The sequence below is a fragment of the Rhinolophus sinicus genome, chromosome 16, assembly GCF_057876585.1.
Source record: "Rhinolophus sinicus isolate RSI-liver-muscle chromosome 16, RSI-T2T, whole genome shotgun sequence".
Taxonomy (NCBI): Eukaryota; Metazoa; Chordata; class Mammalia; order Chiroptera; family Rhinolophidae; genus Rhinolophus; species Rhinolophus sinicus.
In genome coordinates, this window is record NC_142516.1 from 106698088 (window position 1) to 106718942 (window position 20855).

Consider the following 20855-nt stretch of genomic DNA (forward strand, 5'->3'; position numbering starts at 1 on the left):
GGAATTTAAAAGATGAGAGGAAGAGCAAAAGAAAGGGGCTGCAGGGAAATTGTACACAAGCCTTGAAGGAATGGCAGCAATAGTTACAGGGTTCCACCCATGTGCCAGGCATCAGTCTAGGCAATTTATTGACTCATTCAGCCCTGACAATAGCAATAAGTTAGCTATAAGCTCCTTAAAATGGCATTTAGGGGACAGAGAGGACCTGTGTTACCGGAGGCCTGGCCAGGGTCACTTGGGACCTAGGTGCTAGAGGGGATGCGTCCACTAGCAAATGTCACCTGCCCCCCCCCCCCCCCCCACCAACCAGCTCTCACTGCTGGGCTTCCCGTGTGTGCTGCTCTCTTCTGTTAGCTCATGTAATTCTCACAGCCACCCTGGGGTGGGTCATTTTCATTTTACTGATGGGACACACAGATAACACTCCACCCACTCCCAAGTAAGAAATAATATGAACCCAGATCAATTTAGCTCCAAAACCCTAGCTGTATGTATCCTCTAGAGACCCTACCTTTGTCTTCCTGGATCCAGAATCATAGGCTCAAGAAACAGTTATTGAACTAATCAGATTCAGAGTCATTTAGCTCTGGGAGTGAAGGATTGGTCAGTTGCCTTCCGAAGAGCTGTCAAAAGAAGTGAAACAGTAAAATGCTGCTCCTGAAAGCGCATTTGCTGCAGAAGCGCCTGACTGTAGAGCGGGTCCCAGGGCCTCAGCCTCGGAGGTCGGACAGGCTCCCTAAATGATCCTTAGCATCCTAGAGTTGGCCCCCTCTAAGGAAGAGGACCACCTAGTGGGAAAAGGGCACACCGAGACAGAGACAAACCTCTTCGCCAGCCCTGGGGGAGGCACAGTGACACCAGGAGGAGTGTGAGGCCAGCAGGTTGACCACCCAAGGCCAGAACCCCAGGGGCCATAAGTGAAGCGATGTTGAGAATGCATTCATGCAGTCAGTCATTCACCCAGAAAACATGCAACAAGCACCCAAGATGCTCGTACTGGGAAGACAGTGGTGAGTGAGACTGTGTCCCGGCTGTTGGAAAACTTAATGTCAGTTCCTTGCTGCCCCTACTCCTCCTTTGAGAGTTTTTTGGTGGCAAGAAACCCCTCAGGGACATGGTAGTATCGCTGGAAAGGAGGGGAGGGAGACGGGGGTAATAGCAGCAAGAGTTAGGCACCTGGACTCATAAAAGAGGAGAGTGTATGTGTGCGTGTCTATATGTGTGTATGTGTGTCTCTGTGTGTGTGTCTGTGCGTGTAGTACAGCCACATACATGTGTGGCTCTTGGTTATCCTGAAAACGAAAGAGAGAGCATGTGGAAAATTAAATAAACTCATTAGGCAAATTATTTATGTTGATAAATAACATATGCGTTTATGCAGATTAATTAACCAAAATTATGACCTGTGCTGAACTTCTAAATAATGCTCCATAACTAATAATTGAGGCTGTAGGCACTGAGCAATGGAATGAAACCCTGAACAGGCCTCTGGGATGTAGCGGCTGTGCAGCCCCCTCCCCCCCAGATACTCAGCAGACCACTCACAGGCTACAATCTGATCTGTGGATTCCAGGGTCCTGCCATGCTGGACAGGGCTGTGACCAGGGCCACCAAGAGGACGGACAATGTCTGTGCCTCATCTCACAATGGGGAGAGGAAGAGGGACAGGACTGACCTGAGGACTGTGTGTCTCCTCTGCCCCCTGGGTGTCCCCCAGTTCCATCCCTGACATCTCTGTCCTTTTCTGTCTCCCACTTCTTGGTGCCTGGACAGAGGGACAAACGACAACCAAGCACAAAAGGAGGGGTGAGCTCCTTTCTTCCTTCCCATCTTCCCTCCCTCCTTCCCTCCCTCTTTCCCTTCCTTCCTTCCTTCCTTCCTTCCTTCCTTCCTTCCTTCCTTCCATTTTTCTTCTTTCTTCCTTTCTTTCATATCAGTATTTTAAAACAACATATATTTTTATCTGATTGCAAAAATAATAATCATTATAGAAATTCTAGAAATTTCAGAAAAGCACAACAAATAAACTAAAAATCCCATGTAAAGCCCACGATGGGTGCATATACTATTAGTCTCCATTTCCATGCTTTGGCACATACAACGTGTGATCAGAAAAATATGGTGAATGCTTACATTAAAAAAATTTATTACAGCAAAAGATACATTGCCATTAACCCCCTCAAAATACTCCCCCTCACTTCAAACACACTTATCCCATTGTTCTTGCCACTTTCTGAAGCAGTTCTGGAAGTCCTCTTTCATGATTGTCTTAGTTGTGCTGTCGTGGCTGCCTCTATGTCCTGAATTGATTCAAAATGTTTACCTTTCATGGTCATTTTGACTTTGGGGAAGAGCCAGAGGTCGCACAATGCCAGGTCCGGTGAATAAGGTAGATGAGGACACACCATAATGTTTTTATTTGACAGAAATTGCTATACCAGAAGTGATGTGTGATATGGCACATTGTCACGATGGAGGATGAAGTAAAGACACTCATGAAAGAGGACTTCCAGAACTGCTTCAGAAAGTGGTAAGAACGATGGGATAAGTGTGTTCAACGTGAGGGGTAGTATTTTATGGTGTATTAATGGCAATGTGTCTTTTACTATAATAATTTTTTAAATGTAAATATTTACTGTATTTTTCATCGTACCTTGTATATGCCTTCTATAGCAACAGGCTCAGTGTGCACAGTTTGGGAGCCTGCTTTTGTCACTGAACAATACCCTATGGACTGTACCTTTTCTCAGATCATTAAATATTTTTCTTCAACTTCACTTTTAAGTGTTAAGTGTTAAGTGTTACCTATTCTATGGTATAGAAGTATCCGAATTTATGTAATCAACAGTGTCCCTGACCCCCTCGCACGCCCAGGTCCGTCTCTTTTCCCCTATTTTCTGTCGTCCGTTCTTGTAGAATATAAGCTGAGCACAGGCCTTGGAGAGGAGGAGGGGACAGGGGACACTTAGACTCAAGCTGCACAAAGGGTCTCAAAATAACGACAGTTTATAGAATTCCCAAATACTGTGATACACCCAATGCTATGGACTGAATTGTGTCCCTCCAAAATTCATATATTGAAGCCCTAACACCCAATGTGATGATATTTAGTGTTGAGGCCTTTGGGAGATGATTGGGTCATGGGGGTGGAGACTTCAGAAATGGGGGTCAGTGTCCTTATAAGAAAAGACACTGGAGATCTTGGAGATCTCTCTCCCTCCCTCCCTCTGTCCCTCCCTTCCTCCCTCCCTCTCTCCCCATCATGTGAGGGCTTAGCAAAATGGCAGCCATGTACAAGCCTAAAAGAGCCTCATCAGGAACCAAATTGGCCAGCACGCAGATCTTGGACTTCCAGCCTCCAGAACTGTGAGAAATAAATGTCTGTTGTTTAAGCCACTCAGTCAATGTTGTTTTGTTATACTGTGTTTCCCTGAAAATAAGACCTAGCCGGATCATCAGCTCTAATGCATCTTTTGGAGCAAAAATTAATATAAGACCCGGTCTTATTTTACTATAATATAAGACCCAGTATAATATAATATAATATAATATAATATAATATAATACAATACAATACAATACAATACAATACAATACAATATAATATAATATAATATAATATAATATAATACCGGGTCTTATATTAATTTTTGCTTCAAAAGACACATTAGAGCTGATGGTCTGGCTCGGTCTTATTTTCAGGGAAACAGGGTAGCAGCCCGAACTGACGAAGATACCCAGCTGTAGAGCTAGCTACACCTACAAAATTAAAAGATGCTTACTACACAACTCTACATTTGTGGCCCATTATCATACCACAACACTTGAAGTGTGTTATGATTTCATACTTTTATAAATCTTATGATTGTCTTGTAAACAGTGCAATTATCTTGCATTGCACATTTGAGTGTGTGTTAAAAGCATTCGTTTGTTAAATGTGAACTTGTAAAATGCACTAATTTGTACATCTGTTTTGGAATTCATCAGTCGTTTATACAGTAAGTGTTTCAAAAAATACAAGTGGCGTGTTCTTCCTTTACACCTCAGAGCCTCTAATAACTGGGTGTCTGCAGAATTAAGACCTTTGAGAACCCTGCTGTGATCTGCAATGACAAAGGTGTGGGAAGGGTTTCTCACCCCCTTCTACATCCCTGAGCTGTGTTCCATCTGGAACAAAACAAACCTCTTGTGTCCCCTCAAATGTAAACTAAATCACCCCTTGTAAAGGGCTCTGGATTTCTCAGTGTCTGTCTGGCCTGTATTCATTACCTGACCAAGGTTCCCAACCTGCTTTGATCCTCTGCCCAGCATGAAAGCCCACAGCTTTTCCCTGGCTTATACCAATCTTAAGTGCCCTATTGGAAGCAGTGAAACAGCTGCATCTGCCACAGCTGGGAGTTCTAAAGCTTTTAGCAACAGGCCCAGGGCCCAGGGAGGGGCTCCAGGCCAGGCAGGAAGTTGCAGGTGCTGACCACCTGTCTCCATCCCAGGTGTTGTGCCCAGACACGTATGCTGCACCAGTTTCTGCTCCAGTCTATGTGGCATTCACAAACTGCTCTTGGACCTTCAACAGGGTGTGATGTGGACCAGTCTTACCAGTCTTATCTAATGAGACCTTCTCTCACACTAAATGCAAGAGACTGGCCTCTCAGACTCTGGCTGTGGGACAAATCCTGCCTGGTGTCTGTGGCCAGGGTCCCTCCCTGTGCACGGTGCCCGAGGGACAGTTACTCTACATAGATAGCCTCCTGATTGCTGCTTACTTATCTATAATCTTGGGTGGGTCCCATCAGGGTCCTCAGCCTTGGGTGCATGAGAGAATTACTTGGAAAACTGTTTCCTAACTGTGCCTCCCCCTCCTTGACAACCAATTAAATCAGAGCCTCTGGGGTAAGACCTGAGTGTGAAGCTATCACACAAACTTCTCAGTTGATTCTAACATGCAGACATGTTGGAAGCCCTGTGTTGGGGGACCTCCAACATCCTCCCATCACTGACTTTTGGGATTCCCTGTATGATCTTGGGCTCTGGAAGATGGTGCCCCACCCCCACCCCCCACACCTCACACCTCTTATCCCCTAGTAAAGGGATCCATAAAGCAGGGTCATTTACAGTAAATGTAAATAAGCAAACGGAAATGAAGCAGCACTTGATAATGCTTTGTATTTGCAGATCACGGTGGACCCAAGTGATTTCCTTAACAACCTCGGTAAACGGCCCCACTGTTATTACCTCCAGTGGAGAAGGAGGAATCACACCAAGATTCACGCCTCTCCCTCAAGAAAAAGGGGGCCTTTTCCGCCATCTAGCCTCCCAGCCTTTAGGTTCAGACGCCCATCCCTTCTTACAAACGCAGAGAACCTCCCCGATGCCAGGCCTTGCACCAGGTTCCATCCACACAGAGATCACAGTCTCTGCCCCAGTAGGGAGATCACAACAAACATGGTGACATGTGACCTTATGACAAGTTGTGATAAGCACTGGGAAGGAAAACACAAGGTGCCATGCAGAGAACTATGGTGACAACCAGAGGACAAGTCTTCCTGAGAGACAGTGAGAAGTCTCCACAGGGGAGCTATACTACCCAAAAGGAAGGCAGCCTGAGAAGAGCCAGGATGCTCTCATGTGGCCAGCAGGCTGCATGGACTCTCCAGAGCGCCCTGGGGGGTGAGGTGACCAGCTAGGGATCAGGTCTCCTGTATGAGAAGGAAAGGATTTTCCTCCAGTGCTTGGTGGGATTCTGCCTTATTGACAGGAATCCACTCCCAATGGGGCAGGACCTGGCTTAGGAAACAGAAGAATAAAACCCCTGCACCTTCAGAGGGTACAAATGCCCCGCAGGCTTCAGGCATCAGCTCTACCAGTTCCCCTCGGGCGCCTGTGCTGCCCAATGCTGAGGCTCTGGGATTTCCGGAATCTTCCAATGGCCCAGCCTCCCCACAAGCTGACTGACTCCTCCTGACTCCTGATCAGGCTTCCCTCTAACTCTGGAGAGGGGCACAGGGAGCATCTTCATGCTCCACAGAGGAAGATCCTTTCCCTTCCCTTGACAAAGCATGTCCTGGACTGCCCACTCTGTCATGCAAGCTCAAGGAGAATGGCTGGTACCCTTGACATTTGGAACCGAGGCTTATGCAGAGGCCTCCCTTGGGCTCTACGGGAGGAGCTGGGCAGGAATTTTAAACGTCCTACTAATTTCACTCAGTAACTGCGGTGGCAGCTCCCTATTTCCCCCACTAGGTGGGGTCCTTGATCGCCAGAGTTCACAGCTCCCATCGTTTAATTTGGATTTGAAGGCTGCTCTGAAATGTCCTCAAAGCAGAGAGAACTCTTCTTTTATAGGAACTGGCCATGGGCCGAAATAGGAGAAACCTTTGAGTTCTGGTTCCACCCGTATCTTCCCTAATCAATAAATATGATAAAGGTGACGATGTTTGCCAAAGAAACCTAACAAATCTGAAACATGGATACAAATGGAGTCAGCTAGAAAATGATTCTGGCTCTGCCCCTTGAGACAGGCCCGAGATGTTAACTTCGGACAATCAGGCTGAAAACACCCTTTGGCCTGGTTATCATTTTGCTTGATCAATGGCAGCCTGGTCCTGGTTGATCAACCCCAGGCCCCAGACACACAAATCAAGAAGACTGACGTAAGAACGAGGGTGGTGATGCCTTTTTTTTACCTTTCGGGGCAGAGTTGAGATAGTGCGAGGCATAACAAAAATGAAAAGACACCAACTCTGTCTTCAGAGTCTACATTTTAGCCCCAGAAACAGAACTCTCCAGAAAACAATAAAGATATACCTTTTTACATCACGTTAGAACTTGGCATGGATGAGTTTAAACAGAATCCTTCACAAACAAACTCAAACTTTCGATGTGTGAAGTTTTCATAGATACAAAACCAGTTTTAAAGTGACCTCCTTTTTGAAATGCCTTCACAGGACTCCCCAAAACGGTCACCAACAGGAGTTGAAGATGATTGTGAGACAAAAACAGATGATAACGTGTTACTGTTCACATGTTTACTTACTAGGAACCTGCTTGCAGGGACCCCCATGTTTCCCCAGGATTGGGGATATTTTTGACGGGCGGTCTCTGAGAACGTGGTCATTTTGCAAACAAACAGCTTTGGGTACTGGGTCACCGCACTTCACAATTTTGACTCAAATGTACAGCCACGAGGCATCACCTATTGGGAAAGTTGAGGGAAACAGATACTGGGCTTTGTCTTCAATACATGCTGGGAACAAGCGCAAGGTAGTCCCCGAGGAAGTAAAATTAGAACTTCAATAATTTGGGGATGTGGCCTTTAAGAGATGTGCTTCCCTAAGAGTTCTGAGATTGGCTGCACAATAATGTGAATGTACTGAACATTACCGAACTGCACCCTTAAAAGTGCGTAAGATGATTTCTAAATCTTCAGATCACTGAGTTTCAATTTATTTCTCCTGCCATCAGCAAAAACAGGTCCGGGAGGCCAGCACCGCCAAGCCCTGGTGTTCAGGACCTCAGTCCCCAGAAACCCTTGGTTGAAAGCCCTTTTGTGTTTGCGCTCCCATCTCCAGCCTGCGCAGGAGCAGAGCATGACAGCATGAGGAAGCAATAAAATGGCATTTTTTTAAATGCAGAATGAATAAAGCAAGCTTAGTAGAATCCCAGTGTGTCATGAACTAAACGTTCACTAAAATTCAGAGGTAGGCAATTAAATATTGATACCTGTCTTATGTCTCTCACAAAAATCTTGCCAAGGATTTGTAAGTGGCAAGGATGAGGAAAGAGGAAGGTGTTTAGCCATCACATGAGTTTAAAACAATCACATGTCCCTACCCTTACTGATAGGTATTACTAAGAATAATGGTTCAGGAAAAAATAATAATAACAGGCCTTTTCCACATTCATAATGTCCCAGGCCTTATACAACGGATTTCGTATTCATTGGTTCCATGAATACATTTTGCAGATGGGAAAACTGAAATTCAGAAAGGTTAAGTAAATTGCACAAGGTCCCACACTAAGTAGAGGTGCCAGGATTTGAACCCGTCTTTGTCCGGTTCGAGAACCTATGCTCACAGCCACCACACTATGCAGAGATGAGGGGCAGATGGTATCCCAAAGAGAACTGTGGCTTTGGCAATGGACAGAGATGGGTTCAAATCCTGCCTCTGCCTCTCAACGCTGGCTGAGTAAATGACTTCTCTAAAGTTTTCAAGCAATAGAACAGGAAGGGATGACAACTTCTGCCTCGCTGGTTTGTTACAGGTAAGTAATAATATTTGTAAAGTGCTTCTGTCACAGAAGGTACTCAGCTAATGGTGGCTGTTAAGAGTATTTACCGCCGTGCAAACTAGAGGTAAGTCGCCCATGAGGATGATAATGGCTGCACCCCGCAGTAAGGTCATTCCCAGCCAGAGAAGCACCTATTGGCCATGGTGAGCTTGCATCCTCTGTTACCTGGCACTTCGTAGCCTCCCAGCAGGATCTGCCAGGTCCTGAAGTTCCCACACACCACACTGCGCAGACCTGGCAGCAACTGAGCACACAGGCCAGCGATGGATCTGAACGACTTGAAGTCACCCATCAATTCAATGAAACAACTGTTATTGATGGGGGTTTTTTTCCTCCCCACTGGTTGTTTAACTGAATTGATGGGTGTTCTGGGGAATTGATTGCACCAGCCGGTTCTTTTAGTGCGATAGAGACAAAATGATACTGTGTTCCCCAGAAAAATGAATGAACCTGCTCAGTAAAGCAATGCTCAGGCAAATAATTTTTTTCCCTGTGACAGTGGCTTGACTCATCAACTCCTTCTGCATAGGGAATTGAGAAGTATTTAAGGGGGATTTCATCGCATATCAATATGCTGATAAGCTGGCTGCTTGCCTTTTCTTACTGTTCTTGGGGACTGTTTAGGTACCGAAATGACTCCAACAATGGATCACTCTCTCCACACACACAGACTTTTGCCAGTTCTGAGTCACTGAAACCATTATCTTTTATGTCTTCCCTGCTACCACCACCAACACATTCACCTAAAAGCTGACATTCAGCATTAAATGAAAATTCAGACTCTCAGGCAAGTCAATGGTATGCCAACTCTTGAGGGTGATGGTTCACACACCAATGATTTATATTTTCTTCCCTAGACGTTGACTTTTGTGGATTTCAGACAGCACCACACTTGTTTTCACTGACAGTGATGAAAAACACAGATGTCAGGATGAGGATGGGAAGGGTAAGAGGGTTGCTGTGGGGGGTGTAAAACGACAAGAAATGAAAGAGAGCTGAGTCCAGAGAATTCTGAAACCCTGAGTTGCTGAATTTTTAAGCTTCCTCCAGCCACAGCAAGAGACCAGCTTGCTGCCCCTTTCAGGAAATAGATTATAGTTGAATTTTTATTGACTCAAAAAAAAAGAAAAATCAATCTCTCTTCCTCTGAATTTTTGCTGCTGTCATTGTTATCCCATTGTGCTGAGATTTTGGGGTTATTAAATGAGTGGAGCAACTGAAATGATCACATACAATAAGAGAGAAAAAGATCCTCAGGACCTGGGGTCTCACTCATCATAAAGCCCCATAAGTCAGCTGACTTGGAACATGCAATGTATATTTCGCATTTTTATGCATTTTATATAGCATGGAATGTCTAATTCCTGGCAACTCACATGTAACATAGCGTGACATACAGACTGGGTTGACACAATGCCAATTTTTAAAAAATTTGATTTACTCCTCCATATTGACATACTTTGTGGTGCACAAAATACAAGGCAGGAAACAGGCCTCCTTCGTTGTAAACTAATGAGGAATGGTGAATTGAGGCACCGGAAACCAGATAATTTTTCAATTTTTCAATCCCTCAAAAAGGCAGGTGTAAAATGAGGGGGAACGCCCATACATTAATAATAATAATAATACACCTCATAGCAAACTAGAAATAGAAAGGAAATGTCTTAACCTGATTTTTAAAAAGGTATCTGCTAAGATCCCACAAAGAGTGCTATTCCTAGTGGTAATCACAGAACACATTCTCTCTGAGATAAGGAACAGGGCAAGGCGGCCTGAGGCCAGCTCTTCTAGTCAACGTTGCTCGGGTGAGCCTGCCCGTACAGCAAGAAAAATTAAATCTGTAACAAGGACTAGGAACAAAGATACAAACTGTCATTTTTCACAGTTGGTATGCTTGTCCACAAAAAAAAAAATTCAAGAAATAATTTATAACTAAGTAGAATTAATAAGTGCACTCCACATTCATTTAGCCAACAGGTATGTATCTAGCACTACTGTGTTTGCCTGAAAATAAGACCTAGGCAATCAGCTCTAGTGCGTCTTTTGGAGCAAAAATTAATATAAGACCTGGTCTTATTTTACTATAATATAAGACCTGGTCTAATATAATATAATATAGTATAATATAATATAATACCGGGTCTTATATTAATTTTTGCTCCAAAAGACTTATTAGAGCTGAGGGTATTATATTATACCAGGTATTATATGATATGATATGATATGATATGATATGATATGATATGATATTATATTATATTATATTATATTATATTATATTAAAGACTGGGTCTTATATTATAATAAAATAAAACCGGGTATTATATATTATATATTATGTTATGTTATATTATGTTATGTTATGTTATGTTCTATTATATAAGACCGGGTCTTATATTATAGTGAAATAAGACCAGGTTTTATACTAATTTTTGCTCCAAAAGACGCATTAGAGCTGACTGTTTGGCTAGGTCTTATTTTCGGGGAAACACAGGATGGACCACTTTTCCAGGTACCTGTAGCATATCAACGAAGAGCACAGGCAGAGGGCCTGCCTTCTGGAGCTTACCAGCCACAGCCACTAAGCAATGTAATCGCAATGAGTTGGAACAGGAAGACTGGATGAGCAACGAAAGGTAGGAGCCTTGTAAACATAGGGTTCTGGTCCCTGGTAGTTTGCTGCATTACATTATTTATCAAGAGTGTATCTGCTCTTGGATCATCTAAGACAAGTAGGGTAGAGAGAACTCAGACCAGCTAAACAAGAGTCATTTTGGCCTTTGTTTAGCAGACAAATTTTTTTTTAAATCGCACCCCTAAAATTTAACATTGTTTCAATGATAGCAACAATTTACCAATCCATATTCAAATTTCCCTAATTGTCCTAATAAAAGTTCTTTATAGCCAACTTTCAAAAACCTAGGATCTCGTTAATGCTCACACACGCATTTGTTTGTCATATTGTCTTACTCTCATTTAATCTAGAACAATCCTCCCCCCCCCCCGTCCTCTCACCCTGTGTCAAAGGCCATCACTCCCACCAGTCAGCCCACGCACTCAGCTACCCCTGCTGAGTTCTAGTAACCACTCCTGCTTCTATCCCCTCAGACTTCCCCGTTTGTAACTCCAGAATTATTGGATTATTGACTGTTGATGCTCCTAACCTGTGTTCACATCGTCACAAAAATCACATTATTAAACTCACCTCAGATTACCTAGATTTTTCCATTAGGGCCCTGACCAACGCAGAGAGAGAATACAGATCGAGAAGACACCAAAGAGCTGGGACTGTTGGCTTAATACGTTGGGAAGAAACATAGGAACAAACAAAGAAGTCCAAGAAGGAACAACCAGGGAGGAAGAACAACACTCAAGAAAGTGCGGGGATCCTAAACACCAAGTGAAGAAAGCATTTCAGGAAGAATGACCAACTGTGCCAATGGTGTTGATAAGTCATGTGAGGTGAGGACTGACAGAGAATGCGCCAGTGGTTTAGCAACCTGGAAGTTACTGATCACCTTGCAAAAGCAATTTCAGGGGAATGCTGATGCAATGTTTCCAAGTACAGTGGTCACAGGTAGAAAATGAGTGCAGATTCTGCTAATTTCTTCCCAGTGGCAATAAATAATCCTAGTTTCTGAAAAATTAGATCTGAAACTACATTTAAGCCATGTGTTAACCAGCACAGCACTATGCAACTGTGGAGACCCCCAAATAACAACAGCCACCATTAAACAATCACTAAGAGCCTTACTCAGGGCCAAGTGCTTTGCATCTATTGCCTTATTTAATCTTCAAAATACATGAGACAGAATTACTATCCCATTTAACTGATTCATCCAACAGATATTTGTTGAAAACACACTATTATCCAAGTACTATTCTAAATGCAGGGGATACATAAGTAATCGAAAGCAGCAATCAAAAGTGTCTGCTTTAATGGAACTTACAGTCTGGTGGTAGCGTTGAAATAACTACACAGAGCAGTGACATCATTTTCCCAAGCTCAGAAAGCTAGGAAGTGGAGAAGCTGGCATTTAAACAAAACACTGGTTCTTTCCAACACTTTTTTTTTCTCTTTTGGCTTCAAAATGCAAACAAATGAATTTACAAATAAAAATGTTAAAAAACTAAGAATGACATTAAACTTTCTATATGATACATATGATTGCCACAGCAAGTCTCAACTCTATATTCAAATATGAAACATTCAATTGTCTATAATGTCAAAGACTAAAATAAAAACTTCAAATATCAAGTAAATCTGTCGAAGAAACCTACCAAGAGTTTGCTGCATTTGAAAGGTAGTACAAGCACATACATGCATTCAAACAGACTCTCTCTCTCTCTTACACATACACATGTTTTCACATACACCTCTCTGGGAGGGCTGGGAGGATGACCTGGGCATTGTGTGTCTTTAGACAAGTCAGAGGAAAGAGTGGACTTCTGGAAGAAAGTGTATAAAACACCTTGTAAAACTGAAAAGCCCTCTTTAGATATCTAATGGCAGTAGACATAAAACCCATGACTCTAGGATTCCCCAAATCCGTCCCTGAAACAGAGTTTAAGGAGTTAGCCACTGAAGACCTGGGCCTTCCCTTCCAGCAAAGGCACAGCCGTCTACTGCACAGCATGGAGGACGAGGCTTGCTCTTGGGGACTGCAAGTCTCTTTGTCAGGCAAAATGACAGGAAAGTGACAAATGGCCTTTAAATTCCATTTCCATGGTTAGAAAAGTCTCAGTGGTCCCTTTACTTATTTTTAATCTTCTGGGTAAATGACTCTTTTGTATAGATATACATACCGGATTGGACCTCAACAAATCAACTCTAAGGGTTTCTGATTCCATTCAGGTATATTGGAAGATAACACAAGTTTCTAACTTGATTACCAGGCTTTGGATGTACTGTACTTCCTGCTACCTTATGGCTTTTATTTTTAATGTCTCTGAGTTCTGTATGCTCAGAGAGAAGCTTTCAAAATCATTTATCTGAGCTCTCCAGCTGCTGCCTCTCAGACTGTGTTCCAGCCAGAAGATGAAATTCCCATGCACATATTTGGGTTCTAAGCCTTCAGTTAGTTATACAACCTTCCCGATAAAATGGCCAGAGTTTCATACTTTCTAAAAAGAGGAGAAGAAAGGGACCCTTCATTGTTGACCACCTACTATGTGTCAGATGCTCTAACAGATACCTTGTAAACATTAATCCTCATTTCTCATCTCTATTTCATAGAAAAGAAAACATACCTGTGCAAGGTTCAGTTAAGATACGATTTGTTAGATTATCAGTTGCTTAAATTGAATGACAGTTTCCCATTGTCTTGTAAAGTCTTACCTGCTAGTTATCCCCTAGTAACCATTGTCTCCTCTCTCAACTTTCGCTGAACAAACGTTTCCCAAAAAAAAAGTTACATTTCCCAGCCTTCCTTGAAACAGAGTATAGTCATGCAACAACGTTTGATAAATGGAAGGTAAGTGGAAGGGATGTGATCTTCTTTTGGTTGCTCTATTAGAAGAAAAGGGCTTTCCCTTTCCCTTGGTATGTGTGTCTGCCTTTATGCTGGTGCCATACAATTTTGATTACGGCAGCTTCAGCATATATTTTGAAGTCAGGAAATGTGATGCCTCAAGCTTTGTTCTGCCTTAGGATTGATTTGGCTATTTGTAGTCTTTTGTGGTTCTGTATGAATTATAGAATTGCTTTTTCTATTTCGGTAAAAAGAAAATTCTTTGGAGTTTTGATAGGGATTACATTGAATCTGTAGCTAGCTTTGGGTATAGTATGGACATTTTAAAAATACAGTACTAAGTCCTCCAATCCATGAACACAAGATGGCTTTCCATTTATTTGTGTCTTGTTTCATTTCCCTCATCAACATTTTGTAGTTTTTAATATATAAATCTTTTACCTTCTTAGTTAACTTTATTCCTACAGAACAAAGAACCCAGAAATAAATGTATAAGATATGGTCAACTAATTTTCAATAAGGGTGCCAAAAACACACAATGGGGAAAGCACAGTCTTCAACAAATGGTATATTGGAAAAATTGGATATCCACATGTAACAAAATGAAACTGAACCTATATCTTACACCATACAAAAAATCAACTCAAAATGGATCAAAGCCTTCAATGTGAGACCTGACACTGTAAAACTCCTAGAAGAAAACATGGGATGGGGGGAAGTTTCATGACTCTGGCATGGCAATGATTTCATGGATATGACACCAAAATTACAGGCAACAGAAACAAAATAAATAGGTGGGCCTACATCAAATCAAAAAGCTTCTGCAGAGCAAAGGAAACAGTCAACAGAGTGAAAAAGCAACCTATATGTAGAATGAGAGAAAATATTCACAAACCCTATATCTGATACAGAGTTACTGTATTTTGCCATGTATAATGCATATTATTTTGTCCAAATTTGTGAGAGAAAAATAAGGATGTACATTCTACATGGGTAGTACTAATTCCATATCTATGTAAATGTTTTTAATTATTTTATTTATACTTATGAGTTAAAAGTGTAACTCTAGAAATCAATAACGATATCTGTATGCAAAATAATACCCTGGAATATGATAATCGGTTTTGTTGAATTTACGATGAACTTGCAACAAGGAAAAGTTCTTGGCCTTCTATGATGTGTAAATATCGTAAATTTGTTATTACCGGTACATAAAATTTCTTGTACCTTGTATTTGTTCTTGTGTTTTGTAATTATTTGTCACATAAAATTTCACAAAAGATGTTTTTCCCTGAAAGCTTGGGCCAAAAATGTGTGTGTGCATTATACATGGCAAAATATAGTAATATCCAAAACACAGAAAGAATTCATACAACTCAATAGCAAAACAAAGAAACAAGCAAAAAAACCTATGCAATCTGATTTAAAAATTATACCCATCACTAGTCCCTCTCTTTTCTGCTCTAACCCTAAACTTAGACCAGGGTCTACTCCTTGGCACCCTCAAAACTCTAGAACTCCCACAAAATGACACTCACTTGCCTTGACTTCTTAATGAACTTTCAGGTGATAAGCTGAGTAACAGTGATTTTCTTTGGTCCACTGCTTACTCCCTTACTGAACAACAAATAATGAAAGCGTACTCATAGGGATAGGAGCTCTTTCAATGCTTGTTGAAAAGAAAAAGGCAATACATTTAGGAAAATGTCTCCCTGTTACAAAGTTGCCTCTGCTCTAGTTGCCTCTCACTCTCTTTTCGTCCTGACCACTTTCCCATGGTGTAATCAAAATGCCCAAGTTACTCCTATAACTTGGGCATAAGGTAAAAAGGTATAAATATGTACCTTTGGGAGAGAAGTCAAGCTTCTGATGTAGCCTTTGACTTACTATGTGTCCACACCTGGTCAAGCAGCACACAGACCATAGATCCAGCTCAAGGGCCACCCTACATTTTCATTAAAATGCAATGGACCCACAACAGAAATATAGGACACACACCAACATCGAGAAATCACATAGCGATGTGTTATTTCTGAAGGCAAGTTGCCTTCTCCATTACTCCTCCCAATGTTGCCCTCACAAGCTGTGGAATTCAGCCCGAAGAATTGACTTCCCCTGTCCTGAATAATACTGGGCTTTCAAAATTCCTTGCACTCACTCTCTGCCTCTACATGGCCAGCCATCTGTCTTGGCTGATAAAGTCTGCATTCCCAAGGAATACATTAAGCTCAAGGCATTCCATTTCCAAGAACATATGCTACATTCTTTCTTTTTCTTCCTAGAAAAACATTGGCATTTAATTCCAGATTCATCAGGGAAACTCTGCTGTGACTGAGTACACTTCTTCTCTTCACTCTCAGGATTTCTGTGACCCCAGAAATCAGTGTGGCTTGGTGGGAAAGGATGGGTCTTGGAAACCACAGAGCTGGGGTTGAATACAAATTCTCCAAACTCTTATCTGTGTGACTTTGGGCCAATTATGAATCCTTCCCGAGCCTCTGTTTTACCATCTGTAAAATGGGGATGGTGATAATGCTACTTTGCCAAATTAGATAATGAAATAATATCTGGTACTTCATTAATTAAAAAAATAGAAGCTAGTATTATTTAACATGACCAAATACAGAAGAAATGGTTAAGAACTTGAGCTTTTGTGCCAGGCAGACCTGGCTTAGCATTTCCATCAGTACTATGATTTTGGAAAATTGTTTAACTTCCTGAGTCTGTTTCTGTGTCTAGAAAGTATCAATGAAAACTAATGTACTTCTTGTTGAGAGGATTAGAGGTGATTTTTGTAAAGCACTTGCTCCTAGAACATGCTTAATAAGTGGTAGCTGCTTTTATCTTTGATGTTGCTATTATTATTATTGGGCAGCTTTCCAGACACTGGCTCCAAACGCTCCTTCTCTCAGTAAAATTATTTACCAAGTCAGTTTGAGAGACAACTTCTGGACTTGGAGCCCTTGTTTCCATTCTGCCTACCCTACAGCTGAATCCTGGGTAAGAGGAGGAGAAAGGGTTTTCACTTTCTGATTGTTTAGTGCATCAAGGACCTTTGTGTCCTCTCTGAAAAATGCCTTGGTTACCACATCCAACCTTCAGCATAACCAAGAAAGCTGTCAGCCATGATGAAGATTCCTTCTTCACAAGTGAGGAGTGGTCCAGGGGAACTAGGAGTCTAAGGTAATAAAGGCTTATAAGAATAATTCAATGCTATCTGCTTTTAAGGGAACCAATAAAGACTATTATTGTTACTCAAGCAATGAGGTCTCTGTCACACAGCACCTGCTTCCTTTGAAGCCTCTCTAAATTTCCACTTATGATCTCCATTTTAAGCCCCAAGTAATGTGCAGATGGCTGTGTAAAACCCCACGTCATCTCTCTAAAGAAGATTGTGCCACACCCATCTACCTGCTACTGAACTGCTTGCTTATCTCTTTGCCCACAGACAGTCCTTCAATCAATTCATCTAGCGTTCTTACTAAAAGAACAGTTGACTGGGTTTGAATGTTCAAGACCTAAGCCGGATCGGGAGGGGAAGAGTTACCCATAAAAACACCTCCAATCAACTGGCTTTGACTCATTTGAAATACGGGAGATTCTGAAAGGCACCTTTCATGATGAGAAAGTGGAAAAGGACTATACTCAGTTATGTCTCCATGACCACTCATGACAGAAGGTAGCCCTATATCCAGTTGAAATGGGTATAAATAGGGTGAAACTACACTGTAAATTAAATTACTGCATGGAAAGCATAAACCTTAGATTGAAATAGAATTTTATGACTGTGCCATATTTGTCCATTTGTCAATACAGTTTTAAATGATATTTGTAATAATGTCTCAAGAACCTATGAGATTGTGACTGTGATAACTAGTTCACAATATACATCAAAATAATCATATATAGTGATAATCATATGTATATATATATAATAATGCATATGTAATATACACATAATACATGTTATATAATATACATAATAATCATACACACATGATTATATCATGTATATATAATGATATGTATACAATTTGTATACATACAGATATTATGTAATATACAGATACACTATATATATATATACACACACACGACATATATGTATCACTATTACATACGACAGCCATATACGCATATACCTTGAATGATGGCTGTCATGTGCGATAGTGAGGCCAAGGCAAATTCTTAGTCCCTGACAATCTAATTAATAATCAGTACTTTATTAGTTTTAATTTCATAGCACTGTTTGTTTCACTCTCCAAACTTGAATATCCATTAAAATACATTTAAAAGGCCAATACTGGGAACATTTGTTATTGATTTTTAATTTAATACATAATCCACTGACTTTATCTATAACATGTGTACATATATACATACATGTGTATGTATATATACATATGTGTGTGTGTATACATATATACATATATATTCATCTTTTTAAATTATCTTGTTAGAATCATTATTCTTTGCTTGATTTAATTGTCAGAGCCTGACTGTGGTATCCAGCAACCTCTAACTCCAGCGTCCCAGCTTTAGCCATCCCCCCCCACTCCCACCAGCCAGAACAAATCCACTCTGGAACAAGTGTCCAGCATTCTCAATTAAGCTTCACGGCAAAAAATAAATCTGACCAAATAATTCTGTAATGGCAATTGCTGACGATGCTTATTACAATTACGAGAAGGATTTGAAAAACAAATTGGCACTCCAAATACCTCCAAAACGTACACATGAACCATGTTTGATCACATCAAAGACCACATAGTAAATCACAGTAAATTCCTCAGTAAGTTCTGGTGGAATTGGCACCCAGTTTCCCATGAGGAGGTCACCTAGATAAAACATCCTTATATTGGCTTTCCCTCACTCACTTTGTCAGTGCCACTCTCCTACTCCCCGGGTCCCATCCCAAATAAACCGTCTGCCCATAAGTCCTCATTTCAGGCTTTGTTTTCAGAGGGAACTAAATTTAGGACATGCTTTTTCTCTTGCACTTATTGTCTACATCCTGCTCCATTCGGATTCTACTCCCAGGTGTTTCTCCTCAGTGCATAGATTTGTCCTGCAAGAGCCCTGTCATTTGTTAGTTTTGATAGTTCACAGAGGTCCAATCCATTCTAGCACTCATCCGTAAATTGAAGGTTGTGAAATACTCTCCACGCTTTTCTGCTCTCAGAGCAGCCAATGGCACTTCCCTGTAAAAATGTGTTAGCAATTTTGAGATTTTTAGTTCTCAGGTTTCTCCCAGAAACCCTCTTGATATCCCTCCCCTTCGACCTATGTAGTTGCTGACATCAAGCAGGTTTGGTTGCTGTGCATAATTCATGCCAACACCATAGTATTTGGGGCTTCATGTGAATGCTTTCTTACCAGGATTTCATCTTGGATATTGTCTATTTGGTTTTCCCACTCCATGCTATTGCATTCCATTCCATGGCCACATAGTGTGGAAAGGATATACGTAGTAGTAAATAATCTGCAAAATAGATAAATGACAAAAATAGTAATCATTTTACAAGATATACTAAAATAAGTTGTAGGTGAATTGAGATAAATGTAACTGAATTGAGTTAAAATGTAAACATAATGAGAAGAAATAGTAGGTAAACATGTATCTTATTTGTGGAGAAGAAATTGTTTTGCTAAGCTTCAAACTCTAGAATACAATCAGAAAACATTATAGACTTATCTCTATAAAAACTGCAACACCTAATACAAAATAATGACAAACAAATTAAAAACAATAAACAACAAGCAAGAAAAATACTAGCAGTTAATATGCAGGTAAAGTATCAATATTTTTAATAAATAAATGCTATCAAATAAATAAGTATGGATGATACTAAAACCTATTTAGAAAAATGAGCATAAGGCATGAACATGTCATTTGTAGTAAAGGAAATACAATTGAGTAATAAACAAATGAATAATTTTTAAGCTCTCTAGTAAGCAAAACATTGCAAATTAGAACAATAGTATAATACCTTTTCCCCCCAAATTGCCAATGCTTAAAAACCAATTAATGTCTTTTCCTAGTAAGGATGCTGGAAAACTAGCATTTTCAAGGATTGCTACTGAGAATTAAATTGGTACAATATTTCTGGAAGGCAATTTGGCAATATGTATCAATGGGTTAAAATATTTCAATACCTTTTGACCAAGTAATTCAGCTTTCAAGAATCTGTCTTAAGTGAACAATCAGAAAAGCAGACAAATAATTGTGACATGAATGTTCATATAAATGTCATTTACAATAGCAAAACATTGATATCACCAAAATACCCCCAAAATAATATTTTATAGTCACTAAAATATATTATTTGAAGAATAATTACATATGTATATCCAAATATAAATATATTATTGAAAGACTGAAAAGTAATATACCTGCACTTCATTTGGGTTGTGTGCTTATGTGTGGTTTATTTTTTTCTTATATATTTTCCTATTTTTCAGGTTCTCTAATATGAGCAAATGCTGTTTTAACCACACAAAAAGTAAGTTAAACAATCAGAATATTATTTGGTACAATATAGAGTAAGAGCACAAGTGGGTGGTATGGGAAGGTATGCCATAGTTGCAAATTACTGGTAACTTCAGAGTGTCATCCTTCTCCATTACAAGGATCAACCACCTCCACACAATAGAAGTGTCTACTCAGTGTGGCATCCTCTGCCCTGGAGACGTGTTAGAAATACTCTCCAATTTACCTGTTTCTAAACTCTTTGAGCATTGCAGCCTTTCTCTTTGTTCTTGTTAGGTCACACTTCTTTATTTAAATCTATTTTCAAATAAGAGAGTAATTCAGAAAGAAAGAACCTTTCTTTAATAATTTTAACGGTAAAGATTTCCCCCACACTACCTCCAACTCTCTATCACTCCTATTATTACATATTTTTTACCCACATCAGGAGATGCATAATTCCAAAATAACAGATAAAAGTTAGATTTACTGGCATAATAAAAATGAACCCAAACTATTTCAGAATTTTACTTTCTCTCTTTACTCTCAGTACAGATGTTTGAACTAGCATGATAAGGAGGCGACTGTACATACATCTCTCCTTTACTTTTGTCTAGAATAAGAAC

At 40.6% G+C, this 20855-nt stretch overlaps 1 long non-coding RNA gene across 1 annotated transcript in view; it reads right to left on the reverse strand.

The window, feature by feature from the left end:
* Window positions 1–517: 517 nt before the first annotated feature.
* The window catches only part of LOC148755090 (uncharacterized), a 59759-nt gene continuing 39421 nt past the window's right edge, over window positions 518–20855 (reverse strand). Inside the window, exons 2-4 of the long non-coding RNA XR_016019292.1 lie at window positions 19137–19242; window positions 1676–1765; window positions 518–623 (exon numbers count right to left, since the gene is read on the reverse strand). This is a non-coding gene — a long non-coding RNA (uncharacterized LOC148755090). The remainder of the gene's footprint in view (window positions 624–1675; window positions 1766–19136; window positions 19243–20855) is intronic.